The sequence below is a fragment of the Mus caroli genome, chromosome 8, assembly GCF_900094665.2.
Source record: "Mus caroli chromosome 8, CAROLI_EIJ_v1.1, whole genome shotgun sequence".
Taxonomy (NCBI): domain Eukaryota; kingdom Metazoa; phylum Chordata; class Mammalia; order Rodentia; family Muridae; genus Mus; species Mus caroli.
This window is the reverse complement of record NC_034577.1, coordinates 87,283,609-87,293,619: the sequence shown is the minus strand read 5'-3', so window position 1 is coordinate 87,293,619 and position 10,011 is coordinate 87,283,609. Positions and strand designations below refer to the sequence as shown.

At 48.0% G+C, this 10,011-nt stretch overlaps 1 protein-coding gene and 1 long non-coding RNA gene across 2 annotated transcripts in view; one reads left to right on the top strand and one right to left on the bottom strand.

Annotated features, from left to right (window-relative positions):
* LOC110299570 overlaps positions 1 to 4,360 on the bottom strand; it is an 18,599-nt gene extending 14,239 nt beyond the window's left edge. Inside the window, exons 1-2 of the long non-coding RNA XR_002378478.2 lie at positions 3,958 to 4,360; positions 2,816 to 2,882 (exon numbers count right to left, since the gene is read on the bottom strand). This is a non-coding gene — a long non-coding RNA (uncharacterized LOC110299570). The remainder of the gene's footprint in view (positions 1 to 2,815; positions 2,883 to 3,957) is intronic.
* A 731-nt stretch (positions 4,361 to 5,091) lies between these two features.
* Positions 5,092 to 10,011, top strand: part of Cnot1 (CCR4-NOT transcription complex subunit 1) — an 88,454-nt gene continuing 83,534 nt past the window's right edge. The window contains exon 1 of the mRNA XM_021171112.2: positions 5,092 to 5,825. The gene's annotated coding sequence lies outside the window, so the exon portion shown is untranslated. The remainder of the gene's footprint in view (positions 5,826 to 10,011) is intronic.

Here is a 10,011-nt window from a genome sequence, read left to right as displayed (position 1 = left end):
GAGAGAGAGAGAGAGAGAGAGAGAGAGAGAGAGAGAGAGAGAGAGAGAGAGGCTGGCAAAATGGCTCAGTGGGTAAGAGCACTGACTGCTCTTCCGAAGGTCCTGAGTTCAAATCCCAGCAACTTGGGTGGCTCACAACCACCGTAATGAGATCTGACGCCCTCTTCTGGTGCATCTGAAGTCAGCACCAGTGTATTTATGTATAATAATAAATACATCTTTGGGCTGGAGCTAGCAGGGATTGAGTAAGTGGAGCTGACTCAGAGTGAGGAGTGAGCAGGGTCAACCGGAGCGAGCAGAGGTCCTAAAAATTCAATTCCCAACAACCACATGAAGGCTCACAATCATCTGTACAGCTACAATATACACACATAAATAAAATTTAAAAAAAAAAACTTGAAGAAGAAGAAGAAGATGCTCAGATGGAGAGAAGACGAAGGTGAGGGTCTTCTGATCCAGGGTGAGTGTTGAGCAGTTGTGACCCTGGGAGTGGGACAGGCTCAGCAAAGGAGCCACTTTTGGCTGATTGAAGGCAGGATTGAAAAAGACCCAAGGACTACCAGTTTCTCTGAGTCCATACTGGACAATACGTGTCTGCTGCAGCGTGACCTCTGGGCTTTTTTGTTTGCAGGAAGATGCTGACCTGGCTTGCAATTTTTTTGGAGGAAACAGGTTTTTGGATTCCCTATACCAACAGAGAAGGTAAGTCTTTCTGGGGAGCAAGGGTGACACTGTGGTGTGTGGGTGACATTGTGGTGTGTTCTAGTTTTCTTTATGTTGCTGTGATAAAATGCTTGGACCCAAAAGCAACTGAGGAAAAGATGTATCTAGCTGATACTTTAAGTCACAGTAATTTTTGAGGGCAGTCAGGGTAAGAATTCAAGCAGGAAACTGATGATAGGCCTGCTTGCTCTTCCATGTAGCATTTCCTTTAACCAAGGAACTCACAGCCAAAGAACTGTAGCAGGAACCATGGGAGATGCTGCTAGGTAGTTGGACCGCAAGCTCATGGTTAGGTTTTCTTACATAGGGCCTGCACTAGGAATGGTGCCACACAGTGACATGGGCCCTCCATCAACAATGAAGAAAACCTCCCACAGACATGTCTACAGGCCAATCTGATCTAGGCTGTGTCCAGTTGACAGGGTGGGATGTCACAGCCTTTCATTCTTACAGTAGTTACCAGCTGGGATTTGGGGTGCTCGAAGTGGGTAATCTCCCAAAAGCATTCCACACCAGGAAAGAAATGTCAAGAGGAGGAGGGCCCAGGATGATCAAAGAACAAGGAGGAATGCATTGTTCCTCCAGCTATCTAAGGCTGAGCCCCTCCCAGCACCTACAGATGGATGAGGGGAACTGAACCCAGGACTCACGTCGATCCCCAGTCTACAGATAAGTTCTTTCTAAAAGCTAAGCACATTTAAACACTTGTGGATCTCTCTGGAACTCCTCTTTCTTCCAGCTCTTGCTATCTTCCCCTTTCCTAGACTCACTTAGCTCTGTCTGTTGGCCCCTCATACCACAGCTTTCTCCCAGGTCACTGTGCCAGCCCCCACACCTTGTCCATTTTTCCCCCTTGCTTGACTACTCACAAACACAGCAACCCTCCAGATGCTTAGCCTCCAGATGCCCCTACCCTAAAGTTAGGCCGCTCCTCTCCCAGCTGGAGCCTAGAGTTCAGGGGCAGCTTTTTCTGGTTGTGGTTCATTTCTTTGCCACCTTTCCCAAGGCAGCAGCTCCCTTAGCCTTTGGTAATGCTGACTCCAGTTTCCAAAGTCTCTTGGAGTTACAGGTTAATGGGGACTTTTGGGCATCTTTACTTGGAGGAATCATGTGTTCCTTCCACAGCCCCTTGGGTTTTTAAAGCAAGCCACACAAAACTTGTGCTTTAATTCTTTGCCATTAATCAGAATTGGATTTTGGACAAGAGGTTAACTTCTTTACCTTTCTGTTTATTGCTGGGTGTAGTGGCGCATGAGAAAGGAATATCAGGAGTTCATGGTCAGCCTCTGTTAAAAAGTAAGGCCGCCCTGGACTACATTAGACTGTATTTAAACAAACAATCAGGGCCCGTAAAGATGGCTCAGCAGGTAAGAGCACTTGCTGCTCCCAAGAGACCTGGGTTCCAAGCTCCCACACAGAGTGACTCCAGTTCTGGGTTGAGGTACCTGACACCTCCTTCTGGTACCCACAAGAGCTCTCTTCTGGCTCTTTGATCACCAGGCATGCAATGGTTCATATCTAAACACACGGGTGCAACACTCACAACCATAAAATTAAGTCTTCAAAACATGAAAGAGTTCGGGGATTTTGCTCGGTGGTAGAGCATAGGACTAGCAAGCAAGGCCATGGATTCAGTCCTCAGCTCAACAAACAAACAAACAAACAAACAACCTGGCAAACCAAAATTAAATTTAGTTTGTTATTGCTGGCATACAAAACAAGAGCTCTATTACAAGCCTCAGTTTTATGATCCAGAAAAAACAGTGACTAACTCAGCCCCTACCTCACTGGGACATAAAGTGTGGATGAGATTGCACAGTATTTTTAGAACAAGTTGGCTGATTAAAAACAAAGACAGGGCCATGTTGGAACTCAGTGCTACAGATCTTGGCTAGCAAGTATACCCCCTATCTCTGTGCCTAGATTCCCAGCACTTGAGAAGCTGAGGCAGAGCTGAGAATTTGAGTTCCACCCAGGCAACACAGCAGAGCTATGCAAGAAGAAAACAAAAGAGCAAATAAATGGGCCAGGGCACTTGACTAGCACTAGAGGCTCTGTGCTGACTCCCCTCTGGGGAGGGGAGGTAACTCACCCAGCGTAACTCAGGAAGCTAGTGGTGTAGTCCAGGTAGGAAGTGGGTTTCTGGTTGTTTCAGAGGACTTAAAAAAAAAGCCAACACAATATTGCAGTTACTTTTTTGAGAATGTTATACATGTATTTAATGTATTTTTATCATATCTATCCCACCTCTTAGGCCCCTGCCCAGACTTATGTTGTTCTGTGTGTGTCATTGTTGTCCCCTCTGTCTGTCTGTCTCTCCCCTCTACCACCTTTGAGATAGGGTCTCATTATGTAGCTCTGGATGTCCTGGAACCAGGCTGGTTGAACTCCCAGAGATTTGACTGCTTTTGCTTAAATGTGAGTGCTGAGCTCAGGGCATGAGGGTATGAGACATTCTGCCTGCCTGATTTTTTTTTCCTTTTTTTTTGAGACCAGTTTGATCTGCCTGCATACTCACGGATGAGGGGGCATTCACTGGAGCACAGTGAACTTATAAAACTCTCTCTATACGCCAGGAGCCATCAACTGTCAGCAGTTAAGAGCACTGACTGCTTTTCTAGGGGTCCTGAGTTCAATTCCCAGCAATCACATGTTAGCTCACAACCATCTGTAATGGGATTGGATGCACCTTTTCTGGTGTGCCTGAAGACAGCTACACTGCCATATACATAAAATAAATAAACCTTTTAATTTTTAATTTTTTTTTTTACTTTTAACACCAAGTTCTTCTGTTGTATTTTACTTTAGCCCCGGGATATTTTGTGAAAGTCGGACAGGGAGGGTGGGAAGAAGGCTGAGAATCAGCAAGGTGAGCTCGTCTGCTCGTTAGGACATCCTGTTCTTAAGGATGTTTGAAAGCAAACATTCGTAATTGCTGAGTTAGAAGGTGACCCTCCTAGATCCTTTATGAAGGTCTTCTCAGCGATTTTAGAAAAGACAAGAACCACCCAGCCTAGATACACAGTCAAAGGACTTTGACCTTTAGGGTATTGTGAAAATCCTGGCTCAGTTTTTATGGCTGTCAGATTTTCGTAGTGATGTATAACCTCGGAGGAGAGATGGGCAGTGAGCTTAAGAATCTCCTCCAGGAGGCCCCGTTTATATCAGTGAACCATCGGCTAGGCAAAGACAGGCTGAAGCAGGGAAAAGCAGTTCAGCTTTATTTCAGCTTACCTTCAGTTTGGGGGCAATTGAAGCTTGAACTAAACTGGTTGTAGAATTACAGAATTGATCTTGGGTAGTTGACTTGTATGTCCCCCTCCCCCTTCTCCAGAACAGTCCCAGTTCATCTTTGTCTCTCTTCTTCTTTAACAACAAAAGAAAACAAAACCCACAAAACGAAACAACCCCCACCCATATTGCTAAATTGCACAAATAAAACATCGATAAAAAAAGTTCAAGATGGGGGCTGGAGAGGAGCTGTTTTTGCAGATGAGCAGGGGTGGGTTTCCAGCACTCATAGGGCAGCTTACAACTTTACTGCTGAGACTCTCATCTCAGTCCCGGGGGAGCCAATGCCTTCCTGGGTACCAGGCCCACACTTGCTTGGTGAACATATATATAGGCAAGCACTCACTTTTTTTTTTTTTTTTTTTTTTTTTTTTCATCTAGGGGCTGGAAAGATGGCACCGAGATTACAAGAGCTGGCTGCTTTTCCAGAGGACCCACCCGGTGGCTCACAACCATCTGTAACTCCACTTCCAGAGGGACCGGCATCCTCTTCTGACCTCTGAGGACACTGTACATGCATGGTGCATAGATTTACATGCAAGCAAACGCCCGTACACGTAAAATAAGTAGTAAAAGTCTTTAACACATCTCTTTAAAGTTCAAATAGTACTGGTATGAGAGGTTACGTCTATTTTCATCTCAGTAGTTTGGAAGATTGCAAGGAGCTCAAGGTCATTGATTCATAGTGTGTTTCAGGCCAGCCTGGACTACAGTTGCGTTAACTGAAAGAGACCTTGTTTCAAAACTCAAACAAAAAGCCTAAAAGATAGGACACAGTGGAGAACATAGCCTTTTATCCAAGAAGCAAAAGGCATTGACATCCTTGAGAATGGCCAAGAGTAGGAGGAGAACTTCCGTTCCTATATCTCTGCAAAGCGTCCCTGCTTCAAAAGACAAATGGAAAACAAACTTTAAAAGAGCCAGGATGAGGTGGGCATCTGGGAGACTACATTCTCCAGCATGCATTGCTGCTCTAGGGCGCAGACAGTGATGGAAGAGACTACGTTACTTTTGCGACAGGAATAGGCGGGGCGTGCGACTACATAACCCAGGATGCAAAGGACCTCAACTTTGCCCGGCGTCTGACGCTTTCTGATGACTGGTGCTCCTGGCTAAAGAGATCCGAGGGGTGGACAATGCTTCCGCTAGGAACCCGCACGGCCTCTCGGACCGTGACATTTCGAAAGACGAAGGAAAGTAGACGAGCATCACCCTGTCTCTAAGTTAGAGTAGTTTGTGCGCAGGGTGGCAATGCATTAACGGGCTCCCTTCTGTGTTTTTTTGTTTCCCGGAGGCAATGACCAGCCAGTCCCCATAGGTCGAACACCTCGAAGGCAGATGTCTTCGAGTCCCAAATCGAAGTTCCCAACGTCTACCCAGTAGCTTGCACCCGGGTGCGCAGGCGCCCGGGCTCGGACCCAGTCCCTTAGGGCTGATGAGCGGCAATTGGCCTGAGCCCCGCAAACTAGGAGTCTGGATTGGTGGTTGCTAGCAGGAGCCTGGTTTCTTCCTCGACTTCTGCGAGTGATTAGTGTGTGATTGGTTTAAATCCGCGGGTACCCGTCGGCGATTGGACGGCTGTTGCGGCCAGCGCGCCGCCATTGGCTGGGCGCTAGGGCCATCCCTCCACCAAAGCGGGCAGCGAATGGTGAAATGGGAACTGGGAGGGGAAAGGCCGCGACGTGAGCGCGCGACCTCGGGCGCCATTTTGTCGAGAAAACAAGCGGAGTTAACCGAAGAGGGGGGTCGAGGAGAGCCGGAGTCGAGGACCCAGGAGTTTCCTGTGTCCAGTGCTGCCGGAGCCGCCTGAGGTGAGGCGGGCTGGGGCTGCGGTTGGGGGTGGCGGAGGCTGGGAGTGTCAAGCTCGGGACGCGGGTCCGGGTGGGAGCGGTACCGGGGGTGGGATGGACTGGGGACCCTGGAAGCCTTTTTCCGGGGCGTCGGGACTTGGGCAGGCGAGCCGGAGACGTGGAGCCAAGGCGGGAGGGGACGGACTCGGCCCGCTCGCGGCGGCTTTGCTCTCTGGAGAAGGGAGACCCGGGGCTCACGTTCCTAGATTCGGAGCGCCGGGGCGCGGGTGAGCAGCTCCGGAGCCGCTCGGCCTGGAGGCCTTGCCTGGAGGCTTCGAGGATGGCGGCGGCGGAGGTGGCAGTTCGGATCCCAGGGCCTCGGCTCGCCGCGCGCGCAGGGCTGCAGCCTCCTCGGAGCGCACGAGCTCCTCAACTGTCCCTTTCCTCCCGGGCTCCCGGATGGGGGGCGATGGGCGCGGGCGCCCGCGGCCTACCTAGGTTCCTCGGCGGGCGGGCGGGCCAGGGACCGGGTTTGGAGTTGCTGCCGATTCGTAGCGCTTTCCGGGGACTCCCTCCCCTCCTGCGCCCCCCAGCACGTTGTCAAGCCCCTGGCTTTCGGCTGCTTGGCGGTGGGAGGGGCGGGCGGGCGGGAGCGAGCACTTCCGTGTTACACTTCTCGCCACAGGTTTTTTGTTCCACTCGCGCGCCCCGGCGCTCGCACTTTCTAACAAGTCGGTACCCCCCCTCCCCCCAACTTAAGTCACCTAGGTCCCTGTGCGATTGGTAGTGTTGGTTCTGCCTGTCCCAACGCCCCCAACCCTCCAACCGGCAACTCCCGGCAGATGCCCACCAGTGAGCAGAATGCTTGTGGGTCTTGATTTCGTGCAGATCTTGGAGAGATCTTAGGCTAAGCCTAAGGCTAATAAGCAAACACATTTGGCCATGCCACCAGGTCTGGGAGCTCACCCACCTGTGCTCACAGACATTACTTGCAGGAGGAGTGGAGTGCTTTGTAGGTTTTGAAAAGAAGTGCTTTTCAAAGTGTTGTATGGAAAATTAAGCTTCATGAGAGGTAAACGTTCCCCAGAAGTCACCTCCACAAATATCACACTCCCACTTTCCGTGGACATTTAATCCAGGCAGGCCTTGTATCAGTGAGCGCCCCAGATGTCGAGTTTCTTTGGGAGCTTATATACTTTTTTTTCCTCTCTATTCAAAGCCGAGTAACAGTACTTGAGTTTTCCCGTTTTGTTGCAGTTCGATCCTTTGTGATTACAATGGAGAGAGGGGAAAAAACCCAACAACAATCAGCCAATAATTGAGTGAGTGTACTCCTTATTAGAGAAAATACCAGCATTTCCCTCATGACCTCTCTTTGGAAAAGGAGTATACATGTGTGAAAATGGTGGAGGTAGAAATGGGACCTGTTTTCAGTGATGTGTGAGGACATTACAGATGGTTGTCCCATGGCAGGAAGACGAGCTGATGATAGCAAGCAGGGCCTTTGCCTGAATGGCAGGATGTTAGTAAAGGTTCTTTTTGCGGGCAGAGCGGCTGACTTGGGAATTTGGTTCTTTTTCACCTGGTCCTGGCTGTTTGTTTAGTGGAAGCAAGTCTAGAATCGAAACACACACACAAATCTGACCTTTAGCTGGGTGTGGTGACACTGGCTGCTTGTAATCCCAGCAGTACAGAATGGGGCATGAAGCTCATTGTGATTTCTTTACAGCCTAGGCTACATATTAAAGCCTTGTCTCAGCAACAAAAACAGTGGAAAAAAAACCAGGCTGAGTGGGGAGGATCCTAGTCACTAATACCTGAAAGTATTTTTTTAAACCCAAGATTAAAATTTGTGGAATAACACACACACACAGAGTGAGTTTAGCGTTCTTGTGCCATAGCTCATGCGAGGAGAGGTCTAAGAATAGGAGTCAGTATTCTGATGCTTAGTTAAATGTAAAGGATGGATCTCTGGTCCTCACGCTTGTGTGGCAAATGCTTTTACCTTTTGAGCCATCTCGAGGCCTTTAACAATTATAGTCTTAGAAGCTGGCTGTATATTTTTGGTGACTTTTTATTTTATTATTTGTGTGTGTGCTGTTCATATGTATGAGTACCATGTGCATGCCTGGTTCCTGAAGAGTTCAGCAGAGGGAGTTGGATCCTGTGGAACTGGGATTATGGTTGGGTTGGCTTGTAGTTAGGGGAGCCTCAAGTTCAGAGTCCTGTCTCAGTTCACTAAGTGACATACAGCAGTGTTAGATTATAGACACTCACAGATTCATCACCTCGTAACCTAGCTCTGCTCTGTCTCTTTAAAGCACATTTATCGTGTGTGCGTGGGTTTATGTTGGTATGGTGAGTGCACCCCACAGTACTCAGATGAAGCTTAGACGACAACTTTGAAGAGTGGGTTCTCTTCTACTGTTTTGGTCCCAAGCAGAGAACGCAGGCAGTCAGGCTCGGTGGCAGGTGCCTCTACCTACTAGTATACTGCACTTGTCCCCATTTGATGCTTCTTGAATTAACCAAAATAATATCTGCCCTTTTGAAATGGCATGTTTGTGGACACACACTCACACTCTGTATGTGTTGTTGGGGCTGAACACAAGACCTTAACATGCTAGGCAAATGCTCTCTACCCTGAGCTGTGTGTTTTGCTCCTTGTTGGCACTCCCCCCGCCCCAAGTACTCATTGTGAAGCACAGGCTAATCTTGGACTCGTCCTGCTGCCCCGCTTCCCAAATGTGGCCATCACTATTTTTTTTTTTTTAAAGATTTATTTATTTATTATATGTAAGTATACTGTAGCTGTCTTCAGACACTCCAGAAGAGGGCACCAGATCTCGTTACGGATGGTTGTGAGCCACCATGTGGTTGCTGGGATTTGAACTCTGGACCTTTGGAAGAGCAGTCGGGTGCTCTTACCCACTGAGCCATCTCACCAGCCCCACTATTTTTTTTTAAGATTTTTTTTTTTTAATTATTATTATATGTAAGTACACTGTAGCTGTCTTCAGATGTGCCAGAAGAGAGCATCAGATCTCATTACAGGTGGTTGTGAACCACCATGTGGTTGCTGGGATTTAAACTCAGGACCTTTGGAAGAGCAGTCAGTGCTCTTAACCTCTGAGCCATCTCCAGCCCCAGTGGCCATCACTTCTGTTTTGGGTTTATTTATTACTTACTTGTTTTGATTTATTTATTTATAGGCAGAATTTCTCTGTAGACCTTGCTCTCCTGGAACTGACTCAGTTTGTATACCAGGCAGGCCTCGAACTTAGAGATCCTCCTGCTTCTTCCCCCAAAGCTCTGGGATTAAAGGTTTGCCACCACCTGGCATGTTTTGGTATATTTTTAATAAAAGATATATGTGTATATAAGTATGCCTTCTTGCCTTAACCACTCCTAAGAACAAAAAATTATAAAGAATTAGCTTAAACAATGGGGCTAGTGACTCAGGCCTATAGCTCCAGCACTGAGGCTCAGGCAGGAGGATGGGGAGTTCAAGGCCAGCTTCAACTCACAATTAGCCTTGGTTCAGGAGACCCTGTCTCAAGGGAAAAAAGGTATTAGCTGTACACTTCTTAAATGACACTGAATAAGTTTTCCTGTTTCAAAGTGAAATCCCAGTAAGGTTTTTGTTTTGTGGTATCTGGGATCTAGCATATACCAGGGAATCTTCTGCCAAACAACAGTCCTAACTCCCAGGAATATTATGTTAAGATGTTGTTTATAGGGAGCCCAACAGTGCTTTTCTGGTGGTTCAGTTTTATTACATGTGTAGGTTTGGAAGCCAGTAGACATCTTTGTAGGAGTCAGTTCTTCTCATCTGGTGGGTCCTGAGAATTGAACTCAAGTTATCAGTCTTTTCCCATCCAGGCACCTCAATGTTTTTATCTTGAGGTGGGGGTCTCACTATATATTGCACTAGCAGTAGAAAGTACTGGCCTGGATCTCATACAGTGCCCCAGCTCTCAGGTGTTGGGATAAAGGATGCTAGCCACCAGATTGGGCTGGCTCACTTTTCTTAAGCATGTTTCAAAGACCAAAATGACCTCCACTGTGCCTAGTTTTTTTATGTTAATATTTATATGTAAGAATATAGCCAGCTGGGCGTGGTGGCGCACGCCTTTAATCCCAGCACTTGGGAGGCAGAGGCAGGCGGATTTCTGAGTTCGAGGCCAGCCTGGTCTACAAGGTGAGT